Below are 27,610 nucleotides of genomic sequence, written 5' to 3'. Positions count from 1 at the left end.
AATGTCAGTACAAGTGTATTGGCATTGTAATGACTCCTGTATGAGTCGTTAAATTGTCAGTACAGGCTTCTGAGATGGACAATAACTCCATTAACATGTAAAGGCTCCTTTAATGTTGGGCCATCTATGCGAATGTTCTTGTTATACACCAGCTTCCACTGGGACTTTAAATTTCAGCTGATAGAAAATGTCACTTCTACAAACTGTTGTTAAAAGAAAGAAATCTCTGGCTTTATAACAAGTAGCATGTGTTCAAACTGTTTTAAAAACTGCGATACAAAATAAATAATAAAAACAAAAGAAACAAACAAAAGAAACAAGTCCCCTGCCCACGTCATTTCTTTCCTCTGTGCTCCCCTCCCCTGCCAAATAAAATTTAGGTTGGATAGTGAGTACCAAAGGGGAAAAAAACTGAACTGATTTCTGGTGAGAGTACACTCCCTAAAATATTTTCTTGACATCCTAGACTCCATCCAAATCTGTTATATTCCTTACCAGTCTTGGCATTTTTAATATTTCCATCATCATGAAATGAAAGTGTAGCCAGAATTATGAAAAATAATATATCAGTCACTTCTGTCGTATGCACACTGCTCTTTGCTACACAGTGTTTGTTTTTTAATGTAATATATATATTTGTTTTTAGGGACAATATTGTTTAAAGGCCTAACAGAAAGTATTGGGACATACTAAACTCAGATTTTCTGTGGGCATGCTTCATTTTTTATTATTTGTAACCAGACATATTAATATCTTTTTCCAGGCACAACATATAGCTTAACATTGTTGCCTACCCGTTTTGAATATACACTAATTTGGGGTTGTGTGCATCTCTCATCACACATTTGGTAGAAGTTCCTACTTAGGTATCTAGCAACACATAAAGGGGCTTTATTTGTTGGATTTGCTCATGTTTACCCTGTGCAAATGCATTTCTATGTCTTGCTTGGTTTTTGGTTTTATCAAAATTACTGATACTATTTGTCATCACTGTCTGAATGATCTCATTTTTAAGTTACTAATACTATTTGTCTTCACTGTCTGAAAGATCTCATTTTTAAGTTAGGGGAATGAGTAATTCTAAGCTTATGAATAGTAGGCACACCTGCATCCTTTCTCAAGAGACTAATATAATGTCACCTAAAGCAATAGTACTTTTGTGTTTAAGAATGTGCTATTACATATAATACAGACACAGAGATTTCAGAACCAGAAAGAGCCCGAGGCACGAAGATTATGCGCAGGTAGAAAAGCTGCAAGAGTATTACTAGGTTTATACTCAACCAGAACAATTTCTTCTCAGGCCTTGTTTTGATAATTTCTAGTCTCTGGTCTACTTGGTGCATGCCTGTGATTGGGAAGGGAGACTTTCCTGAATGAGGGTTTTATTCTTTCACTTTTGTCATAACAAATCCTATTTGTGGAGGTAATGAGTGGAGATTATATCATAAAATATTACAGGAGTTCAGCACTACCTTACCTTGCATAATTTCATTGGCAACTGATTCCCCCCACCTGTCAAACATAGTTTCCTTTGGATTAATTACCCTGCAGCAGAATAATACTGGCTGTCAGATTGAGCATTAATTAAAAATATAATTAGTAATGATGGGTGAACATCAAAAGGCTGGAATAAGCATCATGAACCTTTGAAATTCATTTAAAGTTAGTCAGAATTGCTCTGAGGTGGTTGAAGCTCACCTGAGCTATCCTTTTTACTATTCTACTGAATAGTAAGAATCTTGGTTGGTGGGTTGGCATGGGACACAAGACTGGAAGCTAATTTCCAACAATGTTTGGTTTAAGGGAGTGCACACAGCTCCCTTGTTGTCTAATGATGGCATAAGGAGATGTAAGTTGAGTTAGGTACCTTGACAGCTGTTTCACTCTCTTCTATAAATGGAATTAAATCCAAGCTAAATTCTCATCTGTTTAGTTTATACGAATTAGAATGCCATATTCACCAGAGTGTGAAACATTTTCACTGTGTGTCATAGTATAGCCCATGAGACAACTTAGTGAGCTATGGGCTGTTATATGACATGACATTATCAGAAGTTAATTCTTGACTGTTGTAAAGAAAGGCTGCCCAGAGCCTTTTAGATGAAATTATGTCCTTGTGTTATTTTTATGATATTAGGGGAGTAATGCCAGCAGAAAACTTGGTCCTCAAGAAGAAAGGTGATAGGTTGCACTTCATCATCATTCCATTCTTAACACTTTTCCTCCTTTCTCATTTTTAAACTTTAATTCTTGCTTTGCAAATGTTTGCTCACAGTTGACCAAGGTCCTTAGAGGTCATATATAAAGGGATATTTTTCAATTTTAAACGATACCTTTTTAAGTATTTTAAGGAAGTGTAGGCAAAGACGGTGGAAAACATGGACTTTTCTGAAATCATAACTTGACATGGTTACCACTGCAGTTGAGCTCACTAAAGAAATGTGACACAAAGCTGTGATCTTAGCTGATAACTGGGTAACCTATGAGCAGCATGCTGATAAAGATAAGGGATACTGGTCTCCTACCTTTAAATAGAGGAATTAACTCTCATCAATGTAAAAGGGAATAAAAAATACCACAGAGGTGAGAAGAAGTCAGCTTCTTCGGACAATCTCCACCCCAGATTGCTGGGGGAATTAGCTGAGGTCATTGTGGGACCCCTGGCACGGCTTTACAAGCACTCATTGTGCTCCGGTGTGGTGCCAGAGGACTGGAAGAGGGCCAATGTGGTTCCCATCTTCAAAAAAGGGAGTAAGGAGGGCCCAGGGAACTATAGGCCAGTTAGTCTTACTTAGATCCTGGGTAAGCTTTTTGAGAGAATTATTCTGGCACATGTCCATGAGGGGCCAGCAGGGGAGATTATGTTTAGGGGCAACCAACACAGGTTTTTTAGAGGCAGGTCCTGTCAGACCAACCTGGTGGCCTTCTATGACCAGGTCACCAAATCCTTAGATGCAGGGGTAGCAGTGGACTTAGTCCTTCTGGACTTGAGGAAGTCTTTCGACACTGTCTCTCATCCTGTTCTCATTAAGAAACTGGGGGACTGTGGTGTCGACAACTACACAGTCAAATGGGTCACCAATTGGCTGGAGGGCCACACCCAGACAGTGGTGGTGGATGGGTCATTTTCGACCTGGAGGGATGTGGGCAGTGGGGTTCCGCAAGGCTCGGTCCTCAGGCCTGCACTGTTCAAAATCTTCATCAGTGACTTGGACGAGGGGGTAAAAAGCACCCTGTTCAAATTTACTGATGACACTAAGATGTGGGGGGATGTGGGCACGTTAGAAGGAAGGAATAGGCTACAATTGGACCTAGACACCATCAGGGTGGCTATGATCTGGAACCAACTTCCAAGCGAAATGGTGCTGGCTCCTACCCTGGGGCTCTTTAAGAGGAGGCTAGATGAACACCTTCCTGGGGTCGTTTGACTCTAGTACTTTCTCCTGCCAAGGCAGGGGGTTGGACTTGATGATCTGCTCAGGTCCCTTCTGACCCTACTAACTATGAAACTATGAAAGGCAGGAAAAAATGACTCCTCAAACCTTAATCTTTCATTTTTTCTCCCTTGATTTTCAATTTTTCTTTTTACTGCTTTTAACTTCCCCTTTTTATGAGTTTTTCTCTACTTTTTCTTTATGCCATATTAACACTACAGCAAAGAAAGACCAAATACTGTGACATTTATTGTAAAATAAGAACATTTTCCAAGAGTTGGATGAAAATAATTTATAGAAAACACCATCAGAGATTGTGTAAGGGTCGTAACCTTCTTCATATCATATTTGTGTGTACAGTGGTTCTGTCAGTGTAAATCTTGAATATAGCAAAAGAGTATGACAGAGAGAATTTCATTCTTTTACTGACAAGTGACCTGATATCCATTCTTTGTACAAATACAAAGAAAAAAAAGGAATATATGTAGCTGTATCCACAGCAAGTGAGAATGAGAGGGCTAAGTGATCTATGTATTTTTTTTTTAACTTCAGGGGGTATAAAATTAATGTTTGATTGTAAAATATTTAGAACAGTCTGATATTGAAAAATGCTGTTTTATCAAAATCAAAACGTTTCACAGTAATGTGTTATTTTAATGTCATTTTTTACGGGGGGAAAAGTCCAAGGAAACATTTTAATTTCCTTGTTGTGGGCATGTCTGTGAGAGAAACAGAGCCTCAGAGGAAAACTTGCTTGGGGAGAAAGATGAACAGAGCTGGCGGGAAGCCACACTGAGCTGAAGGAGTGCAGTGGGTGTGGAGCTGCAGCTGGTAAGAACACCATGCCAGATGGAAAAAAAAGAGCCGGGAACAGCTACCACACTGGCATGGGCGCGTTTTCTGGCTGCGTGCCAGTGTAGATTCACTGGCTGGTCCCTCAAAAGGGGAATAAAAACCTCAACCAACAGGAGGCAGGAGGGACCAGAAGTGGGTTCCCTGGTGGCTACCAAGCAGCCCAGAGCAGACCAAAGCCCAACTGAGGGAAAGTGGTGGCAGCCCTAGGAAGGGGTTTTGGGGAATAATTTAAGCCCAGAAGAGTTACAGTACTCACCTGAGACAGCCATGGACTCCTGACATCTCCAGACTGGATTAGACCCACCAGGAACCTGAGGAGAGAAGGAGAGACAGCTATCTACACCATGGCAACTACAAGCCAGTGAGAGAGGAACCAGCACTGGGAGACAAGGTAACCCAGGGTCAAGAAGAGGCTAGGCCAGTCCCACTGTGGCCTAAGCAGAGTGGGATGAACTGACGTCCTCATACATTTATTCAGATTCAAAAGGCCAAGATGCATATAATGGTACCATAACCAAATCCAGAAAACCGAGACACAACATCATTGGTTGGTGTTAGGTGGGGTGTAGGGGAGGTGGAGCCCCAAAAGTACAGAAAGATCAAAAGAGGGGGCCAGGAGGGATGAGACATACATCTTCCTCGGAAGTAAATAAATTTATTACAGCAAAGACATGGCAGGTGAGAACCCCTGAGGACCCTCTGGAATCTGACCCAATAACAGGCTGTCCTTTTCCCAAGCGATGGCAACGTCCAAAAAAACCCATATAGACCAGAAGCATCGGTGAATGGCATGGAAGAATACAATGTCAAAAATTTTTTTCAACTTTTATATTATATTAGAGATAATTGATATAAGTATACGTGAAATTGTATTGTGTATCAAAATATTCCAAGGGAAGTTTAGGTTAGGTATTTGGAAGAACTTTATCACTAGGAGGGTAGTAAAACACTGGAACAGGCTACCCAGAGAGGTTGTGAAATCTCCATTCTTGGGGTTTTTTATGACCTAGCTAGACAAAGCCTTGGCTGGGATGGTCTAGCTGGGGATGGTCTTAATTTGAGCAGGGTTTTCGACTAGATGACCTCCTGAGCTCCCTTCCAACCATAATTTTCTGTGAGTCAATGGGCACAGAGATATTTTTTTTTCAGAATACTTGTTTCATTAGAAATTTTGACTTATCAGAATGTATTTTTCCCCCAAATAACAAAAATTTCCACAAAATAAAATTTAATGAACAAAGGGTGGATGAACCAGTTTGGTTTATGTGAGGGTTCAGTTAGGATGTATCTTAGACTAGGGATTCAGCAATATGTGGGCATATATTACTAGAGCACAAACTGTGGTCTTGGTCAGAGGGCTAAGACTCTGGGGACCAAGTTCTAGGAGGACCAAGAGGCAAAATCCAATAGACATAATCCAGAAGGTGATTATACCAGTTAAATTTTTTCATGTGATTGGGCCCTTGAAAGTGCTCTATAGCTGTGATGTAACACACGTGCATGGCTGTAGAGTGCTTTTAAAATGGCCAATCATGCACAAAATGAACCCTGGTCAAATCAGATATTAGATGAAGGTGCTCTAAAGGAGAACACCGTAAAGAACTTGTTAATTTTTCATGCTTTGCAGGGCTGGGCTGGGCTGGTGCTTGTGCTAGTGAGCATCAGGCCAGCCCTGTCTCCAGAGCTGTCATCAGGGGAGGGAGCAGCAAGCCTGAGTGGGGGAGAAGAATGGAACAGAGCCCGCTCACCTCACAGGTCTGTCCCGACTCCCCACCCATACCTTAGCTGGTTTCCATCTTCCCCCTGCCCCATCCAGCTCCTGCCAGGCAAAGCAGCTGGCAGCTGCCCACTGTTCCCTTCCCCTCACCCTCCCTTGCCTGCTGGGACAGGAGAGGGCAGGTGTGGCAGCCTCCTTGGAGGCTGCTGGAGCGCCCCTGCTTGCTGGCCAGGGCTCGTGCAAGTAGGCTCAACCACCCCCCTCCCTCCGGTCGCCCACCCAACAGATGAACGTGTTAGAACAGCATGAGTTTGAGAGGATCCTCTATACATCTGTAGGTCTCCATAAGCTGTGTCAAGGCATGTCTGCAGCTTGAAGCTGTAGGTGCACTTAAAGGGGTCAGTGGCACTCTCAGCAGCCAATCCAGTTGCAGAGACCTGGGCACTTGCCTTAGCCTGGGATCAGAGGCATGTATGATAGCTCAAGTGCTTGACCCAGCCAAGTATGCTGACTATTTAAATGAGGACTTAAGAGGGAAGGGGTGGGGGCAGCCAGTGTTACATGTTATAGTTAGTACAGTCTAAATCTATGTAATGTTATGCATTTTTAAATTTAGATTGTGCTGTGAGTAGTTGCATGTTAAGGCTTAATACAAACTCTGACCTGCACCACCAGACTTGCTGCTAGAGGGCTGTTGAGTAGTGAAATAGCTAGGAGTCAGGATGCCTAGGTTCTGCCTTTCCATAAGTCTATTAATTATCTGTCATGTTGGCTGTTGCACTGCATAGAACCTAACTGCATAGGACTAAACGATATGTAAGCACCATGAAAATGTCTAGTAAAGAGAGATTCTTCCCTAAAGGTGAGCAGGCCTTTGATAAAGCAATGTACCAAATTGTATCGGCGAAGAAAAGTATACATATTGGGAGGGAACAGCAGGAGGCGAGCAGCTGGGGTTTTCCCTAAACACATCCTATGGTTCTTATCCTAGTTTTCTCTAGAAACAAGTAGAAAGGACACAGAGCCATTATTGTTGTTGTTATTAATTAATAATTATTATTTTATTTTATTTTTTAAAGACCAACGTGTAAAAATATACTTCATGGTTTCATCTTTGACAGTTAACTTTTAACATTTAACTTCTGCCATGTAGAGTGGTATTGTTTATACTGATGGAAAGGCTGGCAAGCTTCATGTGTACCCTTCCCCCCCCCCCGCAGTTCTGAAAGAGAAGCCCTCTATATACAAATTTGGATAAAGGGAAATTGCTTTGTCAGATGGGGACCTGAAATAGAGAGTATGATGTCTTTTCCTGAGAGACTTTATTGGAAAACTGAACTTAAGTTTAACTAGCATTCAAATCAGGCAGTGAAAATCTAAAAATATACTTACATCTGGGAAGATGAGTGTAGGCTGGAGCCCAGGAATTCTGAGCTCTTGTTCAGTTCTTCCATCAGCTCAGGTCCATGATTCTTCTACTTCTCCCAGGTTTACAATCACTCAAGCATGCACACACGCACACATGCACGCAGGTTTTAAGGACTTGCATCCATCTACAATCTGATTGGGTATATGTTTTATGAAAAGGATTGATGAAGATCCTCTCCTCAGTTAAGTGAAGGATTTATGACAAATACTTAACAGCTGTTTTAGTAGGAAGGCCTCAGGTGGTATTCGTTATGTTTCAATGCTTGATAATGAGTGCTATTCCTTATGGTAATGGGATTCAATTACTTTTTCTGTGTGACTATAGTCAAACACCTCAATTAGTGCTTTCTTGTTTACATAAGCAAGAATCTGGCCTTGCAAACCTGTCTCTTTACAAGGTCACTCAAAGTTCGTTCAATCTTTATGTAATGGAGGATGTGTTGGAACCTTCTCTGTTCCCTCCACAAGAAGGACACATTTATGCTAAGGCTTCTAAAGTGTTCCTTACATTTCCAATGTTCTAGCTTCTCTTAGGAGTGTGCTGCTACAGCCACTACAATGGGTTTTTGTGCTCCAGTGGGAGCATGGAGCTGCCAGAAGTAGGAAAGCATAATCTGTGGTCCTGCTGTGCAAACCCCCTTTCTAGAATCTGTGTCTCTATGCTCCTAAGAGAAGCTGGAGTGCGGAGCCACCAGGAGGGAGAGGTGCACTGTTTACTTGGCTTGGGGCTGTCATGCTATGTAGAGGGCCTGGCTGTAACAGCACAGGTACTGACAGGCCCCCCCAGCAACCCCCAGGCAATACCACCCCCTGGGCAGTAGAGCTCAAGAGGAAAGAGAGATCATCCGTGGAGTGGGGCAAGGCTCAGAGTAGTGCATTACAGGATGCTGGAGGGTCCAGATTTTATCTCAGTGAGAGTTGACTGATGTTACTGCAACACAACCTGGGTAGCACTACCCAGAGATAACTCTCATCTGAAGTGGTGTAATTTTGAGATACTCCAAAACCACTTAGCAGAAATTTTCCTTCTTTAATGTACAGACATAATGTTTTAAGTACCTTCAGCACAGTATAAGGGTAACATATGAGAAAGCCCTCAATCTCAGCCCAAGGCAAAAAACTTGGATTCAAGCCAACTTTTTCTTACATTTTTTTGCTGCTGAAATGTGGACTTTAAATTTTTCTTTCTCACCTCTTGTTCAGAAACAGAAACACTAAAATACCATTTGAAATGTCCTGAAAACAACTTCTGCTCTAATTAAGAGTAAGGGTACTGAAAATTTCATGAGAAGACCTGCCGTCAGGTAACTGTTATGCTTAGCTGTCCTTAGATGAGGGATGTGGGATTCAAAAAATAAGAATGTGTGAGAATAGATGGTAAGTCTTCTTGAAGTAAGAAGGCATATGATGGTAAACACATTTGAACTTGCTGCTGGTGTTAGCACCATTAACTTCCTATCCATAGGCTTTAGAGGTGTCAAATGAAATGTCTGGAGGAATGGCACTTACAACAGGCTAATTTTCAAAGCTATGTTGCTTTTCCTAAGGACAATAAAATGAAGACCACAGAAGTATGTAGGAGTTCATATGGTGTTCTGGGACCTGCAAAATGAGTAGTCTTTGAAGGTGGCCTTCATTTAGAAATGAGGCCACCTGCTTTCTTGTCTTCTGTATAGCCAGGAACCCTAATGAGTCGATTGCAGATACTGCAGTTACTGCAGTGTTGTATAGTAGCTATGCAAAAGCAGTGGAGTTTGGTAGGGTTGTGTTCCCTTTACTTCAGTTTTCAGTCTGAAAGGAAACGGTTATGAAAAAGATGATTTAGTATGGAAGTTGTTACAGGTTGCCTTTAAAATATTTTAAATCTGTGGAATGGCAGGCTGGTTAAAGTTAGAATAGTTTCAGAGCTGTCAAAATTAAGGCTTAATGCCACCTCTGACTTACACCATTGTGATTTGCCACTAGAGGGGCATGTGGATTGGAGCCTCCCTGCCTTGTGGCCTTCTCCCAGCCCTCCTGGTGGGGGTACTCGGGGGGGGGGCAGGTCAGGTCCATGAGGTGGCGGGCTTCGATCCACCCCCTGACAGCTAAGGCCAGGTAAAGCCCAGCCAGCATCTTGGTGCTGCTGGCTTCCCCCTCCTGCTTCCTTCCTTGGTCCCTGCTGACAACCTCAGAGCTGGGAGGGGGGTGCAGAGCTGGGGAGAGGGGCAGCTCCTTGGCTCACAACTCACTTGCAGGCAGGCTCAATTCCACACCCCCAATCCCTTCCCCTGACGCACCCTTCCCCCCCACCTCCAGTCAGGGAGGGCACTGTAACTCCTGGCACTTTATGGAAAGTACCAAGAGTTAGAGTGGGGGCCTGAATGTCTGTCAGTGCCCCATGTGGCTTCTCTCACTCTGCAGCCAGCAGGAGCTATCTTATGTGTGAGTGGGCAGGGAAAAATCTTAGGGGGGAAAAAAAAGCCTGCTTGTAGTGAGTAAGTAGGATGGGGTGCAGTAAAGAGAAAGGAGTTTAAAAAAAAAGATTTAAAAAAAATAAAGGATAAAAATCTTGTATGCATTTCACTGAATTGGAATTGGTGTGGCAGGGAGTTGGTTTAATACTCACAACAGGGGAGAAATGAGATCCAGTGGGCTTGCTGTATGTATGTCACACCAAGGCAGAACTGACACCCAGTGGACTTGCTAGATCACCGATTCCCAATACTGTGCTCACATGCACCATGGATACAACGTCAAAAGAATACAAAGTAAAGGGAAGCTGCATTTTGAAGTTGCAGAGCTAACGCAGTTTTAAGTAATGGATGAGATGATTGCATTGATCTAAATTCTAAACTTCAATATTCATATTGGTGCCCACTACTTTTTCTTTTAAATTCAAATGTGCCCTTGGACACACAAATGTTGTGTACCCCTGCGCTAGATGCATGCCACACTAGGGCAGAGCTGAGACCCAGAAGGCATGCTGCCTGGGTTGAGTAAGGGGGTGCTTATAGAGCCATTTCAGATGAATAGCAGTTCAGTTCAAATGAATAATGTGGGGGGAGGGGAAGCTAAGCCATGGTGCAGTGACCAGCAGTGTTGGAAAGATGCAGGGTTGGTGGGATGGGAAATGCCTCCAGTGCTAACGGCCAATTGTTCACTCTCATTAGCAGTTAATTAGCTTTATAATCACTCCCCTTGTACCAGTGACTAGCCAGCTGAGTGCTTGGGAGTGCAAGAGCAAACAGCAGACTGGTGAGCTGCACCTAGGTGCTCATAGTGTGCTGGTTGCACCCCTGGGGGTGAGAGTGAGTTTTGGCTTGGGCAATACAATTCAGGATTGAAAGTTTGCTCAGGGAGCAAAGTAGTAGGAAGGGATGGGAATGGTATATCCTTTTAACATCCTGCAGGAATAAAAATAGAGTATCTTATCTCCCCAATAATATACAATACCCTGGAAAAACTTGGGTAAAATGAAAATCTGGGTAAAAAGATTACCTTTATTTGAATTGGCTTAACTTTAAAATGTTTAGAGGGAACTTAGCACAGGTTAACACCCCTCAGTAGGGGTAGGGACAGACATTACACACAAACCAGTTTAAGTGATCAGAAACAGGTTTAAATCTGTAACAAAACAGATGTTCAGTGCACATAAACCAGTTTGAAAAAGGCTGAAAATGGTTTGAGATAACCTGGTTGAAATAATACCAGACTTAATTGATATTTGTCAAACCAGTTTATGCAATGTCTGTCCCAGACCCCTTGCTGGTCTAAGATAAACTGGACATCCCCAGTGTCTGGGCATGCTCTCTGGGCTGGGCAGGGTTCTCTACTCCACAGCAGGGCTGGCCCCTCCCCTTTGCTCCCTGGTTGCAGCTCCAACAGAGACTACCGCTGCTCCCCCCTCCCCACTAAGCAGGAATTTCCCCCCTTCCCCCTGCCTTACAGAGAGGTGTCTGTGTATTAACTAGCAGATCACATGCTGGCTCCAGTCTGTGCCAAGTCAACAGGTAAAATCAACAGGTAGCTGGTAATGTCCCTGTGTTATTTTCTTAATGAGGTAATAAACACTGAGTTAGGGGTGATCAGAGTGTCCTGTGGAGGGAGGTTAGGCTGACTACCCCCCCAGCTCAGTGCTGTGGAAGGGAAGGGATAGCTACTCTAGCACCCTCCCTACCCCAGCTTTTAGCTTGAGTCACTGCAGGCATGTGCCTGCATGTCTGGGATGTCTGTGCAGTTACAAAGTGATTTAGCCTAGCCAGGTTAAACTAACTTGCAAAGATTGAATCAATTTAGGTGCAGGCTTTTTGAATGTCTGTCCCTAGGTGATTGCTTCTGTTTTAAGTACCTTTAAGTAATTTTAAAGGTGACTTGTAACGCCACCCTAAGGCATTCCTTTCTGTTGTAGGCCTTGTAAAATGAAATACGCTCCCAGGATTGGTTGATTTACTTTTCTTTTTCTCCCTCATAACTGCTACAAGCAAACTCTTAGCAATTTAATGTGCACATGCTAAAAAAAATACCTGGAGTTATGTACAATTATTTTTACTTAAGATTGGCTCTTTAAAGTTATTCAAGGCTATGAATATATAATCGAACTATAGCAACTTAAAAAACATAAAATATAAGCAGCCTGTTTAATTCATAACATATGATGGAGTCTTTGGTTATTTAAAAGAGGTAGTTATTTAATCTGAAAAACTGACTATTACCGTTATAAAATTATATGGTAAAAATATAACCATACTTAGAATAGTGCCTTAAATTATACATAAAACTTTTTCATTAATTTTAGTGATTACACATAAAAGCTGGGGATCTTGTGCAACATTATTAACTGAATTATTGGAACCATCTTTGTTAAAACTCAAATATTTATGAACTAATTTTTATGGTAACAAATTGGTGCCTTTCTAGAAGTACTATATCATACTATTTTAGCCTGAACATTAGGAACATTTAACTTCATAAATGTTGCATTTATCAGTAGAAAATCTACTTTTCACATCCCTCTGATTCCTTCTGAAGTGCAATCTCAGGGCAGAGAATCTACCATATAACTAGTCAGCCAAATTTGGCCTGTTTCAAAGACTTGTTTAGCTAAATCTCTTCAAAATCGTAGTACGCACTGCTGCTGTTCTCAATTCTTTGCTGGTGTTTAAAGTAAAAGCATATCTGAGCATTTCTGCACCCTGGGCAGCACACACAACAGTTTTGGCAATGTGACACCACTGGCAGCTGCTATTTTTGTGCCCCCATCAAGTCAGTGGCTGAGGCTGCTGCCCTGGTTACCACCCCTTTAAGCATAGTATTGGTGAAGAGGCCTCATAAGCAGTGATACCAGCTATCACAATGGCATCTCAAGTCCTGTTATATTTGGTGCTGTTTCTTACCACTGGAGCTGCTGAAATCAAGTGAACTGTATAGAGATAGTCCTTGAAACCCAAAGAGCCTGCAGTCTTAAACTGATAAGTCAGACCAGTACTGTAATGAAATAAAGTGGGGCAGGAACCAGGAGACCAGCCCTGGGTGTTTACCCTGTGGCTGGAGACAAATGCAAAAATAGCAGTAGCTGCACTGCTGGCCTTGGCCATGGCTGCACTGCTGCCATGTTGTTAGCAGTCCAGTCAATGACACTGCATAGCGTGACACTTGCGTACCCAGTCACACCTCTGTCAGACAAAGGGTGAAAGAGTTAATCCAAATTCAGAAATAAAGTGATTTGCCCAAGATATACACTAGGTCTCAAGATTCAATAATTCATGTCTTCTTAGCTGTGGTTTGATTTCCTAACCACTAGACCAGGAGTTGGCAACCTTTTGCCACCACTGCTGGTAACCGCCACATCTACCCAGAGATCAGCAGATTCTGCAAAGAGGCTAGCTAGAAAAAGACTAGGTGCTAGGACCCTGGGAATGCTACCTTTGCTGCAATAGAAAATATAAATTGAACACAGTAGGTAATAGGACCCTGGGAGATGCTATCTCTGTGTGCTGCAGATTCTCTGAACTACTGTCTCTTCAAGGGCCAGATCCCACACGCAGGGCTTAGATTACAGAGCCCTGTACTAGATCAGCGTTTTTCAACCCGTGGGTCACAACCCCAAAGTGGGTCACACAAATATATGAAAGGGTCATGAGCAAACTTTAAAAATGGATTCTCCTTTAAGGATAAAAACCTGGAAAACTGTGGCTTTTCCCTTGCACACTGGCAGAGTTCCAGCCTACAAATGGTAGCTTTGGCCCCCCTTCCCTGCCCCACACACTGAGGGGTTGGGGCCTGGAAGTGTGGGGGCAGCAAGTTATGAGTGAGGTGCTCTGGGTCAGGATTGGCCACTGATGTTTACAAAAGGGTCCTGGTACTAAAAACATTGAGAACCATGGTACTAGATCATACTGAACCATTGTAAATGGTGGTTATCTTCAGGAGCGGGGATGCTAATGAAAAAATGCCGGCCCACTAGACACATTCTTTTGTGCTTCTGTATCTTATGTCAATCTTTCTCTGTGGTCTTGTTCTTGGTGTCTGTTTTAAATCTTAATTAGGTCTACCCAGAGGTGCTATAGAAAGAGTCAAGCCATTTATATTGATTGTATGAGTAAAAATGTATATTAGAAGTAGAATGTTTTGAAGTAGACACAGAAGAATGTTAAGGAATGCACAGATGATAACTACTGAAATTGTATGAAAAATCAGACTCAAGTATTTCCATTACACAAGCAAGTGCCATCCTTCCCTTTGAGTAATATTTTACACTAATCGTCTGTTTCTACAAGTGTTTAGTCTTTTCTTTACCTTAGGAATTCTGATTATGTCATTACTTTGGTCTGTTTCCCTGCATGATGTTAAGCTCAAAAACAAGAAAGAAAGAAACCATATTTCCCTATACAGCTTTGTAAGTGAAAGCTCTTTCTACAATAATGATACCTAGGGACGTATATATACCAACTTTGGATGAACCCAGAGAGTGCTTTAAAGAACCTCAGCCCACCTGCTACATGCGTTAGGCCCTGTAAAAAGGAAATGTAGTCTCCCATTTAAGACCCCTGAGACAAAGCTTATGGCATGTGCCTAGCACAGCTCATTACCTTTTTCACAGAATGTGATATGTGGAGTAGCCATGCCATTCTTCACTGCAGAGATGCTGTGTAGAGATACTGTAGCTCATAGGCAGTGCAGACATGCCCTCTAGAGTACAGGAGGTTCCTTCCCCTTTCTTAATCCTTACATATGTGATGAAGCAGAATTAGATGCACAAAACATCAGCGTACATGAGTCCAGGTGGTATTGGTGGGCTGTGTGATAATTTGTTTGGTAATTGGTAGATAGCCCTTAGTTGATATGTAATGAGGCTTCTGGTACTAGGGGTAGAAACCACCACAATGAAGATAGTTGCCTGATTGATGTCCCAGTGTGCTGTTAGACTGGGAGAAGGCCTCTATATAATCTAATCATACATATACAGCTTAGGGTATTGCCTAGAGTGAGCTCCAAGCTCAAATCCAGATCTTCCCCAAAGTTCAAGGTTGTTCAGAACCAGGGATTGGGCAGGATGGACTTAAGTCGGGGCGGGAAATATAAAGCCCATGGGCCAGATCCAGTCCACCAGGTGATTTTATCTGGCCTGTGGGTGCTCACCAATTAATTGTACCATGCCCGGGACAAGTGTCTCATTCCCTCCTTCATGCATGGGAGGGCCCTGGCCTGGCCAGCGAGCACAGCTTCTGGAAAGGGCTGCTGCTGCCACTGCTGCAGCTGTCAGGGGACCTGCTCAGCTTCCCTGGCTTTCAGTGGCTCCTCTTCATGTCCTTTCTACAGCACTTGGTCCAGGCACCAGGTAGGGAAGCTGCAGCAGCAGTAGGCAGACAGGGAAAGGGAACCTAGGAAGAAACATGAGCTGGGTGGGGAGTCCCATCCTTTGCTTCATGATGGAGTCCCAGCAGCTGCACATGATGCCAGGGAGTGAGGAAGACAGCCAGTTCTATTGTGTGGACTTCGACCTCGTGATGTACAAGTGCTAGGAGCTACATGTGAGCTCCACATGATAAAGGTGGGCTAACTTGGCTCCACTCCTTGTCACCACGTGCTGGTCCTGGTATGGGCTAAAGCCATGTGTGGCTATGCCTGTGGTGGCCATGACCACCCCAACGTCCTGCTGCTGCTGCTGCTGCCATTGGCAGGGGCTGTGCATCATGGCAGGAGGTGTGTGTGGGGGGGGTCCTCACACCCTTCCTCACACTGCACAAACCCTACCTACCTACACACTGCCCCCACAACCTCCCCCACATATACATGCATCCATACTGCACAACATACCCTACACCCCCACACACCCCTCCTCCCCCAACCCCACCCCACCCCACACCCCTACATGCAACATACAAGAGTAAGACTTTATTTTTGAGTCTCATGTAATCACCTCTATATATGCTAAACAAACACAAATAAACCAGGACAAAAATATTTTTTGAAATAAAATTAAAATACGTTATAGTAGTTGTTTGACTTGTAGTATATTAATTTTTTTTTTTCTGGTTCAAAGGTGGCAAACCCCGCCCCCCCAGAAAGAGTACTTCTGGAGGCAATGGTAGGGACTCCTGGTGTCAAAGGTCAGGGACCATGACTTGACAGGGAGGGGAGTTCAGGATGAGTGGTTGTTCCTCAAGGGAGCAATCCTGAAAGCACAAGCAATGTCCATCCCTTCTTGGAGGAAAGGTAGCAAAAGAGCACAGCAACCCACTTGGCTCTGTAGGGAGCTTGTAGACCTGCTACATCTAAAAAGAGAGACTTATAAAGGATGGAATCACCACAAAGGAGGAGTATTCTGCACTGGTCCAGACCTGTAGGAAGCAAACCAGGAAAGCCAAGGATGCAACCAAACTCCAACTGACTGCATGTATCAAGGACAATAAAAAGTCCTTTTTCAGATATGTGGGGAGTCGGAAGAAAAGCAAGTGTAACATTGGACCCCTATTAAACCAAATGGGACAACTGACACCCAGGAAAAAGCCAACCTACTTAATGGGTATTTTGCATCAATTTTTCACCAGCTCAAAGGGACCACCCTGCTTAACACAATGCCAGATGGCCAAGGTAAGGGTGAATTTATACCCTACATCACTGTAGACCATGTAAAGGAACACCTTGAGAGACTGGACACCTTCAAGTTAGCTGATCTGGACAGTTTGCACCCCAGGGTACTTAAGGAGCTGGCAGGCATCACAGCTCGGCCCCTGACACAGATCTTCGAGAACTCACGGCACTCAGGCAAAGTGGCTGAAGATTGGAAGAAGGCCAATGTGGTGCCTATCTTCAAGAAAGGGAGGAAAGTAGATCTGGGGAACTACAGGCCTATCAACATGACCTCTATCCCTGGGAAGGTCTTGGAAAAAATCATCAAAGAGGCCATTCTTGATAAGCTGGCTGATGGCAACATCCTGAAGGACAGTCAACACAGGTTTGTTGCAGGTACAACTTGCCTGACCAGTCCCATCTCCTTCTATGACCAGGTGACATATCACTTGGACAAGGTGGAAAAGATTGACATCATATATCTGGCCTTCAAAAAAGCTTCTGAACTGATGTCCCATGATCTCCTCATGGAAAAATTGGTCAACCATGGCCTCGGCTACATCACAGTCCAGTGGCTGGGGAATTGGCTCTGAGGTCAGACCCAGAGAGTGGTAATTGATGGAAGTGAATCATCATGGTGCTCTGTGACCAGTGGTGTCCCCCAAGGCTCCTTCCTTGGACCTATACTCTTTAACATCTTTATTAACAATGTGGACATTGGTGTCAGAAGAAGACTAACCAAGTTCATCACTGACACCAAACTTTGGGGTAAATTGTCCACACCTAAGGATAAGCTGGTGATCCAGGCTGACAATGACAGGCTCAGAAAATGGGTGGATAAAAACCTGATGACATTCAATATGGAAAAATGCAAGGTATTCCACCTTGGGGAAAAAAGCCCCTCATCACGCTTATAGGCTTGATATTGCTATGCTTGCTACCACCACAGCCAAAAGGGTCATGGGGGTCATGATTGACCACAAGATGAACATGAGCCACCAATGTGATGTCACAGCTGGTAAACCAAACAAAACTCTGGCTTGTATCCATAGATGCTTCTCAAGCAAATCCCAGGATGTCATCCTCCTTCTGTATTCGGCCTTGGTGAGGCTGCAGCTGGAGTGCTGCATCCAATTCTGGGCTCCACAATTTAAAATGATGTGGAAAAGCTTGAGAGAGTCCAGAGAAGAGCCATGTGCATGATCAGAGGGCAAAAGAACAGGCCGGAAAAGCGCAGGCTCAGGGGTGACTTAGTGGCTGCCTATAACAAGATCTGGGGGAATGCCTGTTCACCAGAGTGCCCCAAGAGATGACAAGGTCAAACAGTCACAAACTCCTCCAAGATCATTTTAGGCTGGACATAAGGAAAAACTTACTGTCCGAGCCCCTAAGGACTGGAATACACTCCCCACAGAGGTGATTTAAGCACCTACTCTGGACTCCTTTAAGAAACATTTGGATGCTTATCATGCTGGGATCCTTTGACCCTAGCTGACTTTCTGCCTCTGGGGCAGGGGCTGGACTTGATGATCTTGTGAGATCCCTTCCAACCCTAATATCTATAAATTCTATGAGTTAGGGGCGGGACTTCCAGTCCCAAGATGGTGACCAGGAGGTGGGGTGTAACTTTTTCCCTGAGGGGTCAGGCCAATGCTCAGGATCTCAGTATTGCAGTTAGACAGGAGGGTGTGGTGTACAACTGCACATGCACACATAAAAATCAATTAAGCACACACTCACTAGGTGCATACACCCCTATTAGGCATACACACTCACACTACCAGCTCGGGCCCATACACTATACAGACCAAAAGTTAGACACAGATCACTAATTCGTATATCATGCACACAATGCCATATATATACACACACACTCTCACACTAGCAACTCAGATACACACTCGTTCAAAATAACTACTCTGGGTTCATACACACTACACACACCAATACCTGCACATTCAATACACATATGTGGATTACTAATTCATATACCACACACACACACACAGTATCTATATCTATATACATATGCATTCACTAATTTACACACATACCACCCACCTACACATACACACAAGTGAGTTCCTATGTTAGGTATTGTGATATGTATATATGTATGTGCTTGGTGTACTTGGGATACCTGGAGAAAGGTTAAGGTAAGAAAGTAGGAGTGTAGGGGGTTACAGTTATCAGGACCAGGATTAGAACTGGTAGACTGCAGGGGCCTGGATTGAAGGGGCCTGGGGGTAACTTTAGGTTAATTGATCTTAATTGATTAAAAGACAATGCCCAAAGCCTGCAGAACAGGGAAGTATCCCGGCACAGGGTGTGGGACTGGAGCCAGAGCTATGGGGGAGCTGAAAAGGTAGATGGGGAGGGAGAAAAATGGGACTAAGGGAAAGTGTGGGTGTTAAAGAGGGGCTCTGGGTATGGGGAGCCAGAGGATGGCTCCAGGGCAGCTAGAGAAGTTGCAGAGAGCAGCAGTAGGTCCTGGAAGCTGGAGAGAACTGCAGGACAGCTAATAGGAGCTGGGAAGCTGCAGCGGGGGGGGGGGGGGGGGGGGAATTATAGAAGTTGGGAGGGGAGGGGAGCCTAAAAACATAAAGGCAGCAGAAAGTCACAGGAAAAGCATCAGGGACAGCAAGGAGAGGCTGAGAGGTGGCAGAAAAGGGGAGATGGAATTGGGAGGAGATGGGGAAACTAGCAGAGAGGGTAGGGACTGGATCTGAGAGAGAATGAGAGAATGAGGCTGGAATTTAAGATAAGGAAGGGACTGGGATTCAGTAAAACATGACCCAACTCGGGGTTGCAACTGACAGTGGTTTTATTGAACAGGGGAGATGGTGACACAATGCCAAATTGGTTCCCTTGCACCCGCACCCACACGATGGAAGCAAGCGTTAGAGAGGCTTGGTGCAGGGGCTGAAGTCCAGGAGGAGAGAAGGAGACAGAGAGAGAGAGTCCAAATTGTAGGAGGAGGTATGCAGGTAATATCTACCTATCCAGGCTGGAGAGGGGTCCTTGTCCAGTAGATGTTGCCCAGAGGGGGCAGGGCCTCTGGGGTAGATAGGTGGTATGAAGCTGGTCTGGTCCAGATGGAAATGGCATTCCCACTGGGTCTGTCTTCACTGCTCCTCTTCATAGGAGCAGACTATGTGTGTCCCTAGTGACAAGAGGCATGCCCAGGCAAGGGTCAGCCCCTGGTGTACTGAGCATGTGTGCTCCATGCAGGGATGTGATGTGCAGTTTCAGGTGTCTGTAATCGTGAGAGTTGCTGGTTCCGCAGGGTCTTTTGTCTTTCAAATGCTGGGTTCTTGTCTCTGTTCCTGGGTGAGGTCGGTAGTTCCTGGATGAATCAATGCGAGGTGATGGCCCAGTCATTACAGGCCATTCAGTAGAGGCCTGCTACCATTGTATCTCAGTCATACCCAATCATTCTCATTCATCCGGGAACCAATTTACATGGGAGGGGTACAATAAATCTTATTGTTGCAACATGGGATGCCCAGGCAGAGGACAGAAGCTGGAGGCTTGACATACAAAATGGAAACTTGACATTACTTTGGTTCACTTATAAACACAGGCCTAAACCATACAATATGCATATGAAACAACAAAAATCAATACAAAAATGACAACAATACAATATACAATAGTAAAAATTAATACAAACCTATAAAACAATAGACACCCAAAACCAAAAACTTGCCACCAAAAATAAAAATGCTTAAAGCTTATCCTAATTTTGAGTTCACTTGTACTTATCTGTAGGGAATAGAGAGGAAGAAAGAAGTCAGAAATGGTTGGGGAAGGGGAGGGAATGCATTTTAAGATAAATAATAAAAAATAAAAAAAAAAAACTAAAAAAAAGAAAAACTGGGGGTTTTGCTACATAACAAGGGGCAGGGCTACCCTCGTGACCCTTGACAGCTCACCAAAACTCTTTAAGTAGTCCTTCAGCAGAAATAATTGCCCACCCCTCGCTTAGGTCCATCTCTGTGTAAAGTTATCACAGATGGAACAGAGACACAGCCATAAGTGGGATGAGTAGCACTTATATTACTACTTTGTTTCAGTGTGAAATACAACTTCATTGGTCTCTTAATTGTTTTTCATTTTCAGTTTTTGTAGTATCCAAGCAAATAAAAGATTAAGTCAGCCATAGTCTTCTCTGAAAAGTGACATCTAAAGAAAAATGAATGGTACTATAATAGAGTCCCCTCAAATAAAGCTTTATCCCTTTGCTTTTGGATGCCACCAAATGAGTTAGCTTTAAACCTAGAAACGTGAAACACACAGTGACAGAATGCAAAAAGCTTCTTTTATTTAATATTGCACTAAGTTTCGCTGAGAGGTGGTTTTCATCATTTAGGATATCAAGACACTAGGGGGAAATCTTTCATGTTAGAGAGGAGGCCTTTGCAGTACAATGTACACTTGCACTGCAAGTGCCTCCTTCAATAGGTTATTGAAAGAAGAGAATACTATATGGAAAACCACTGGGGAAGGCCTCAGCATGCTAGTGGTGACATAATTTTCTTTTGGGGGGAATAACTTTATTTCCACTGTTAACAAAAGTCTAGCAATAATAAAGTAAGAAATTGCTATGTACTTATTTTTCTTAACACTCTTCCCTTCAGTGCAGTGGAAGATTCAGAAATGGCCTTGGTTTTCTTTCTTTTTTTTGTTTGTTTTGGGTTTTTTTTCCCTTTGTAACAATAGGACTGCCTACAGACTTGTAAAAACAAACAAACAACACTTTAAGCTCAGCGTGCCCTAGCACCAAGCACAGCTCATGCCCAGAAGAGGCATCACATTAGCTTGAATCCACTCTCCTGATGTCTTTATAGATCATGCGCTTCAGTGGGGCTTCTGGACAATTTTATCTAATAGCTGATTGAATCTGCTTTAGGTTAAAGTGCCAAAAAACCTCGCTGAAGTGCATGATCTATACAAACACTGGGGAGCTGGGTCAAACTAATGCACTTCCTCTTCTGGTAAAGCTCTGCTTGTTTGTTCATTTTTCACATCTGTTAGCATCCTAAATATGTGGAAGCTGAATCATTGACTTTACCTAAGCTGTATTTGCCGAATGTATCAAATACCACAGCCATCTCTCAGAAACTACTTGCTCCTTCAGTTCATCCCCTTCTTGGCCTGCCTAAACCTAATGGCAATGCACCAGGAACAGGCACCTCTGTGTAAACTTCTTGACAAATATTAAGTGGGCAGAAAAGGATAAATTCTGGAAATTTACTCCATCTCAGCAGCAATTCATAGAGGCAATGGCACTCTTGTCTTTGGAGAATGCCTGAAGGAACAACTCCAGTGTTTTATGACAACAGTAATACTAATAAGAAACTGATACAATCAAATATAAACATGCTGGTGTGTGTGGGGGAGGGGGTCACATCATGAGAAGCATATATCTGAAAAATCAAATAAGGACTTTTCTACTCTAGTTGTGGAGAAAGGGTAGAAAAGTTGAATAGGTGTTGAAACATGAACTTCATCTGTTTTTTAATTAACTCCAAATTGGTCAAATTCCATAGTCACACATGTTGCTTCTAGGGGCATGTCCAGACGAGTGCAACCGTGCAGTATGTTGCACCGTAAACACGTTTGCAGCACCACATGCCATACAGTCAGCTGTTCTCTGTGCTGCAAGGGTGTGATGACTGTGTGTGTGCTACGCTGAGGAGCACCCGCTCAGCAACATGAGCAGCTGAAAACCAGAGCCGAGCCATGCAGCAGCTGCCAGACAGGCTCCACCCAGAAGGATTGCCACAGCTGCAGCCCTGGGAGGCCCCCAGGGTCCCAGGTAAGGCTGCTGGGCCCAGTCTCCTCTACCCCACTCAGGGTAACTTGTCACGCACCAAAGCACATGTGGTAACGGCATTCCCTAGGGACGGGTAGCTGAGGTGCAAGGTGCACTGCTGGTACTTGTCCCCAGGGAACCAAACATCTATGCTCATCTGGATGTGGCCTAGCTGTTCATCAGTCTCTCAAGGATTAGTTTATTAAGCCTGATGGAAAACCATTAATCTATTAACTATTGATGCAAAACAAGAGTCTTGTGCCCTAGATATCCTTAGGTGTTCTTTCCAGCCTTTTTGTATCTATAGATGACGTGTCAGTACTGAGGGGATTTCCATTTCTTTAGATAATGACTTTTGGGTCAGAATAGGTTTGAGACTTTTCATTGCAAGGTTGTGGTGTATTACAGGCCTGTCCAACTGGCAATCCAGGGCTCACACCAAGCTGCCATGTAGCCCCCGGGTTCCCATTTGATATGTCATTCTCTCCATTGCTCCAGTAGCTGCTGCTGAAGTCTCAGTGTTTTCTCTCCTTCATCCAACTTCTGTATTTCACAACAATAACTATTTTCCAAATGTTGGAGTGGGAAACAATTTCACACTTCCATTGCATTATTAATATGTTCAGTAGTGCTTGAATGTATGTTATTTGCAACATATTCTGAAAGCAGTGTTATTCTGATTCATTATCTAAATCACCACCCTCATATTTTCAATGACAACTATACAAACTGTAAATGGAGTAAAGAGATTAAGAAGTGATGCTTTTAATATTAGCTTCAACTGGTTATTCTATATACTTTGGTTTGGTTACTACTGGAAATACTGGCAAATACCATTCTATAAAGCTGCATGCCTTTATCCCCCAAGTCCTCTAACCACACCTATTTCCTTATTTCTCTATATACAGCCCCACAAAAAAAAAAACTTCTCAAAGCCACCATTATACTGGTAGGTAATGAACCTAGTTGACTTCATACGTGTTTCAAAGTAACAAATTAGCTTGTTGGAGTACCTGATATGTTTGTAATCTCTGGTCTCATAGATACCCTACCATAAATCAGCAAAATGAAAACCCGGGGTGAGAATTAAGACTGATAGTAGAACTTCCAACTATTTCTAAATTTTCATGGTGTATATAATAATTAGATGATAAGTATACCAATATTTCATATAACATGTATAATAATGTTGCTTTGATTTCACATTTGCTGTTAATGCATCTGTAACAACATTTTTCTCTCTCTTTCTGTAATCAATGGTTTCTTTGGTTTGATTTTCAAAGAAATGTCAACAGTGTGAAGTATTTTGCTGCTTCTACAAAAAGCCAAGAGCTTTGTTAAGCAGCTCTTGGCTATTTGGGATCCAAAAGTATTTGGATTTTCCATGGTCACTTTTATATTAATTTAGTTGTGTGATCTGGGTATGATAAATTTAATCCCAGTTCCCAAACATTGTATGTCCTTCCATGCCATACATGCTCCCTGCCCACCCAGATGTTCAAAGGATGCCAAGGGCAATGCAGCAGCAAGGACCAGTTAGCTGATAGGCTGCCAACGTGTCAACAAGCTGAAAGCAGAGGAGTCCAGTTCTGCATAGGAGCCTATCAGCCTCTGGGATCACTGCATAGCTTTCAGCCTTCCAACAGGGATCCTCATCTTCAACTGTTTGCACCACCTGGTACACACACAGCAGCTGGAGATGGCAGACCTCCCTGTCCCCAGCTGCTGGCAGTGTAGACAGCTGAGAATTGGAGACGTCTGCTTGCCTTTAATCGTGCCATGAATGTAATGTCTGCCAGGGCCCTGAAAGGCATAGAGGATATATGATGATCAAGGCTGTAAAGTTAAAGAGAACGTGACATTTACTTCATAGCTTGTAGGCACCAAGATAGAAATAGCTATTACAGGCAGATGAACACTAATAATATCTTTTAGAAGTTAGCATAGTTGGATTGTTGTATAACCTAAAGTTGCTTCACATTCTCTAAGGTTTTTATGGACATAAAAAATCATCCAGTTCAATGTTACTAAAAAATTGTGAATGTCTCTTTCCCTCTTTGCCATCAGTTCTCTTTTGATCTTAGGCAAATTATCTCTGTATCTGATCATTGTCCCATTAAAGCTTACTTGAATTTAGGGTGTAGAGTAGTGCTTCCCAAAGTTTTCTTTAGCATGACTATATTTATGGCCCCATTTCTGCAGTATGGCCCCTCATTCCCAACCCACAGCACCCACCCCCACAACCCCATCCACTTATGTTGTGACCCCATTTGGGGTCATAACCCACAATTTGGGAACCGCTGATGTAGAGGGAAAGGGATTTAGGGCCTCATAATAACCCCTTTTTATTTACAGGCGACCCTCACCATTTGCAGGGGATAAGTTCTGGATATCCCTGCGAATGGCGAAGTTCACGAATATGGCACTGTGTTCATGAATGTCATTGGCGTTCATGAACACGGTGCCCCGGCAGCTGGGGGGAGAGGGTGTGGGCATGGCTGGCAGTGGCAAGCATGAAGCTCCCAAGTTGCTCCTGTAAGTATATTTAAGATGCGGGTTCAGCATTTGCGAATGTTTGAAACTGCGAATGCCAAACCTGTGAATAGTGAGGGTTTCCTGTATCTCATTTCTGAAATGGTGGGTGATAAATTTTTTATTGCCTTTGAAAAACACTTTGAGATAGGCAGATGAAGTGGTTACATACAAAACACCATGATAGCTGGAAAACATATTACAGCTGATTTACTGTTTTCATCTTATCCAACTGAAATTAAATATATTTGCTTTTAAGTTTTTTTCTTTTGATCATTTATTAAACCATAAATCTATTTTTGAAGAAGTACTGTATTCAGTACACATATGCCAGGAGGGACAGACAAACATGTACACATAATGCTTTGATTGCACACAAGCCTCTAACACCATTTAAGGGAATGTGCACAGGTCTAAGAATTCCCTTCACTTTTTGTTTCTTCCTTGTGCAGATGCCAAGGATGATTTGTAGCCATGCTGGGGGGAAAAAAACCCTTGAGTTTCAATAAAATACTATGAGAAATCTAATTTGATCTCCCTCTTCTTTCACAGTGAGAGAGCAACAGATTTGGGGGACTTGGCACTGAGCTTCCATCTTGTCTCAATGGCATATGAATCTTGCAAGGTAAAATTTCATTTAAGTGACTACACTTTAAACTTATTATACAATTATCATATTGTAATGTTTTTAGAAGGAGAGGGAAAGGTTTATTGTCTTTAGCTGGTTTCATTTAGCAGACATGTTAAGCCACTCTTCATTCTAAGGTATAATTTTTGCATGGTTTTGAAATGCACAGGAAGTTTATGAAGTATTTGAGTGGGGTTTTCAAAATACACTGCCCTGTATGTAATGATAGCAGGGTCAAGCCACCATTGATTCTGTTTGCAGTTTGACTATTTTAGTTAGGACCTCTTCGTCTCTGAGACTTGATGTCCCCCACTGCCTATGTTTCATTGTGTACAGATTCCAATATTTCTTACTAGGTGTGCCTTTTCAAACCAAGGATTTTGGTTCCAACCTTTAACTACATTATTTTTCTATATGCAAAAAAGTATTTGTGCCTTGAGCTAAATATTCAAATTAGCAAATAAACATATAATCCAGTTTTCTGGATTTTGTAAAGTATCTTGGAAAAAATGTTGTTGGTATTAACTAGATTTTTCTTTGCTGTAAGGGTATTTTCATGGCAAAAACATCTCCAACTACTTGATTTCATTTTGGAGTTAAAAACAGATCAAGTAGATGCACAATTAATTTGATTCTATTATATTTTCTTGGAGATACTGCACTACTGAAAAAATGCACTCCTGGCATCTTGATTTCAGGTTCCATCATTTTTCTTGAGATGGTGATATTTTTTCTTCAGCTTGTCTTCCCCTTAAAATAGCCCTTTTTCTCATGGTTAGAGAAGAGTTTAAAAACGTCTTTTAAAAGCTCAATAAAAGTGTCATCTTTTAAAACTTGCTGCTCAGCTGAAGCATCACCCTTCCTCACTGAAGTCCTCCTCTGAGTGGCATTCTTTAGGGTAGGACCTTTAAAGTCAGCAGAATGCTTCCCAATAGCCCAGTTCCCAAGAGGGGAAGAGTATCTTGCTCCTCAGGATTTATTAACAAACTGAATCCCAGGCCTGTAGATCTTAACTTCCATATACAATCTCAACTTCCATAATAGGAAGAGGAAAAGGTAAATCAGCCTTCACTGTGAGAAAAGCACTGGTGAGAGATCTGGGTGAGAATTCTAAATAGACAAAAATAGCAGCATTTCCTTTCCATCACTATTTCACTTTTGGTTGAGGCTGCTTAGTTTGCTCCTAAGTGTATATACTATAACTGGAGGCAGAGAACAGAGACAGAAAAAAGGCATACCCTAATATAATTTAAATAGTGTTTGTATTCCTGATGTCGGTATAATTTACAGGCAGGCCGGTATTCTGGGGTTTTACTTGCACAGTAGGCAAGTATTACTGTGCTTTGCTGATAGACAGAGAGCAAGAAATACCATGTTTGATGTTTGCCAGTAGCTACTCCAGGGTGAATGAGGACAGGTGAGATCTGAACTGGTGTAACGTATATTGGCAAATTTTAATCCTTATTCTTTTAAGAATAACCCTCCACTAGACTGGATAAAAATGACAACAGTTTAGTAAGATGCATCCTCTCTTTACTACTTTTTACCGTGGTGAGAAACTGATAACAAAAGTGTGTAAAAGTTTTGTGTCCCCAAACAAGCCCTTACTCCCTAGAGCACTCAAACAGCAACCTGCAGTTGCCCCCAAGTCTGAGTCCAGCTGCTTCAGTCCACAGATCCGGTTGAATGAGCCAGTGGGATTTCCAGTTCCACTGCCTGTTCCTCTACATATGGCTTCCACATGCACACTGTTCTCTCCTCCCCTTGCCCCAGCCTCAAGCTTGTTCTTCCTTTTCCCCTTGCCCCCACAGGTTTCTGGGAGTTAAAGTCCACAGCTCTGCAAATTGCCCCCTGGTTTCTCCTGCTGTTACACATGTTACATTCACATTACACAGTATCAGCTGCTATTTGGGGGCAATAAACGGTGGTGGCCGTGTAAAGTATGGGCTAATGTTTTTATTGATACTGAAGTTCTAACTGCATGTTTAATGCTTTAGAAAAGGCAAAGGATGACATGGTCTTTGCCCAATGTGCTTGCAATGTAAGTGTCATCTTCTGCAAACCTTTTCATATGAGTCCACCTTAGAGACACCAACCAGAATAGCTACTCTCACGTTCAGGGTTTTGAAAGATTAGGTTCT

The 27,610-nt window shown here is 42.8% G+C and overlaps 1 protein-coding gene across 2 annotated transcripts in view; it reads left to right on the top strand.

Moving 5' to 3' along the window:
- Positions 1-27,610, top strand: part of LINGO2 (leucine rich repeat and Ig domain containing 2) — a 958,258-nt gene that overhangs the window by 367,633 nt on the left and 563,015 nt on the right. For both annotated transcript variants that reach the window (XM_090038822.1, XM_090038821.1), the window contains one exon: positions 25,394-25,466. The gene's annotated coding sequence lies outside the window, so the exon portion shown is untranslated. The remainder of the gene's footprint in view (positions 1-25,393; positions 25,467-27,610) is intronic.

This window comes from Crocodylus siamensis, chromosome 3 (genome assembly GCF_052110815.1).
Source record: "Crocodylus siamensis isolate JL-2025a chromosome 3, ASM5211081v1, whole genome shotgun sequence".
Taxonomy (NCBI): domain Eukaryota; kingdom Metazoa; phylum Chordata; order Crocodylia; family Crocodylidae; genus Crocodylus; species Crocodylus siamensis.
Note: the sequence above shows the minus strand (reverse complement) of the source record. Positions and strands in the feature narration are given on the sequence as shown.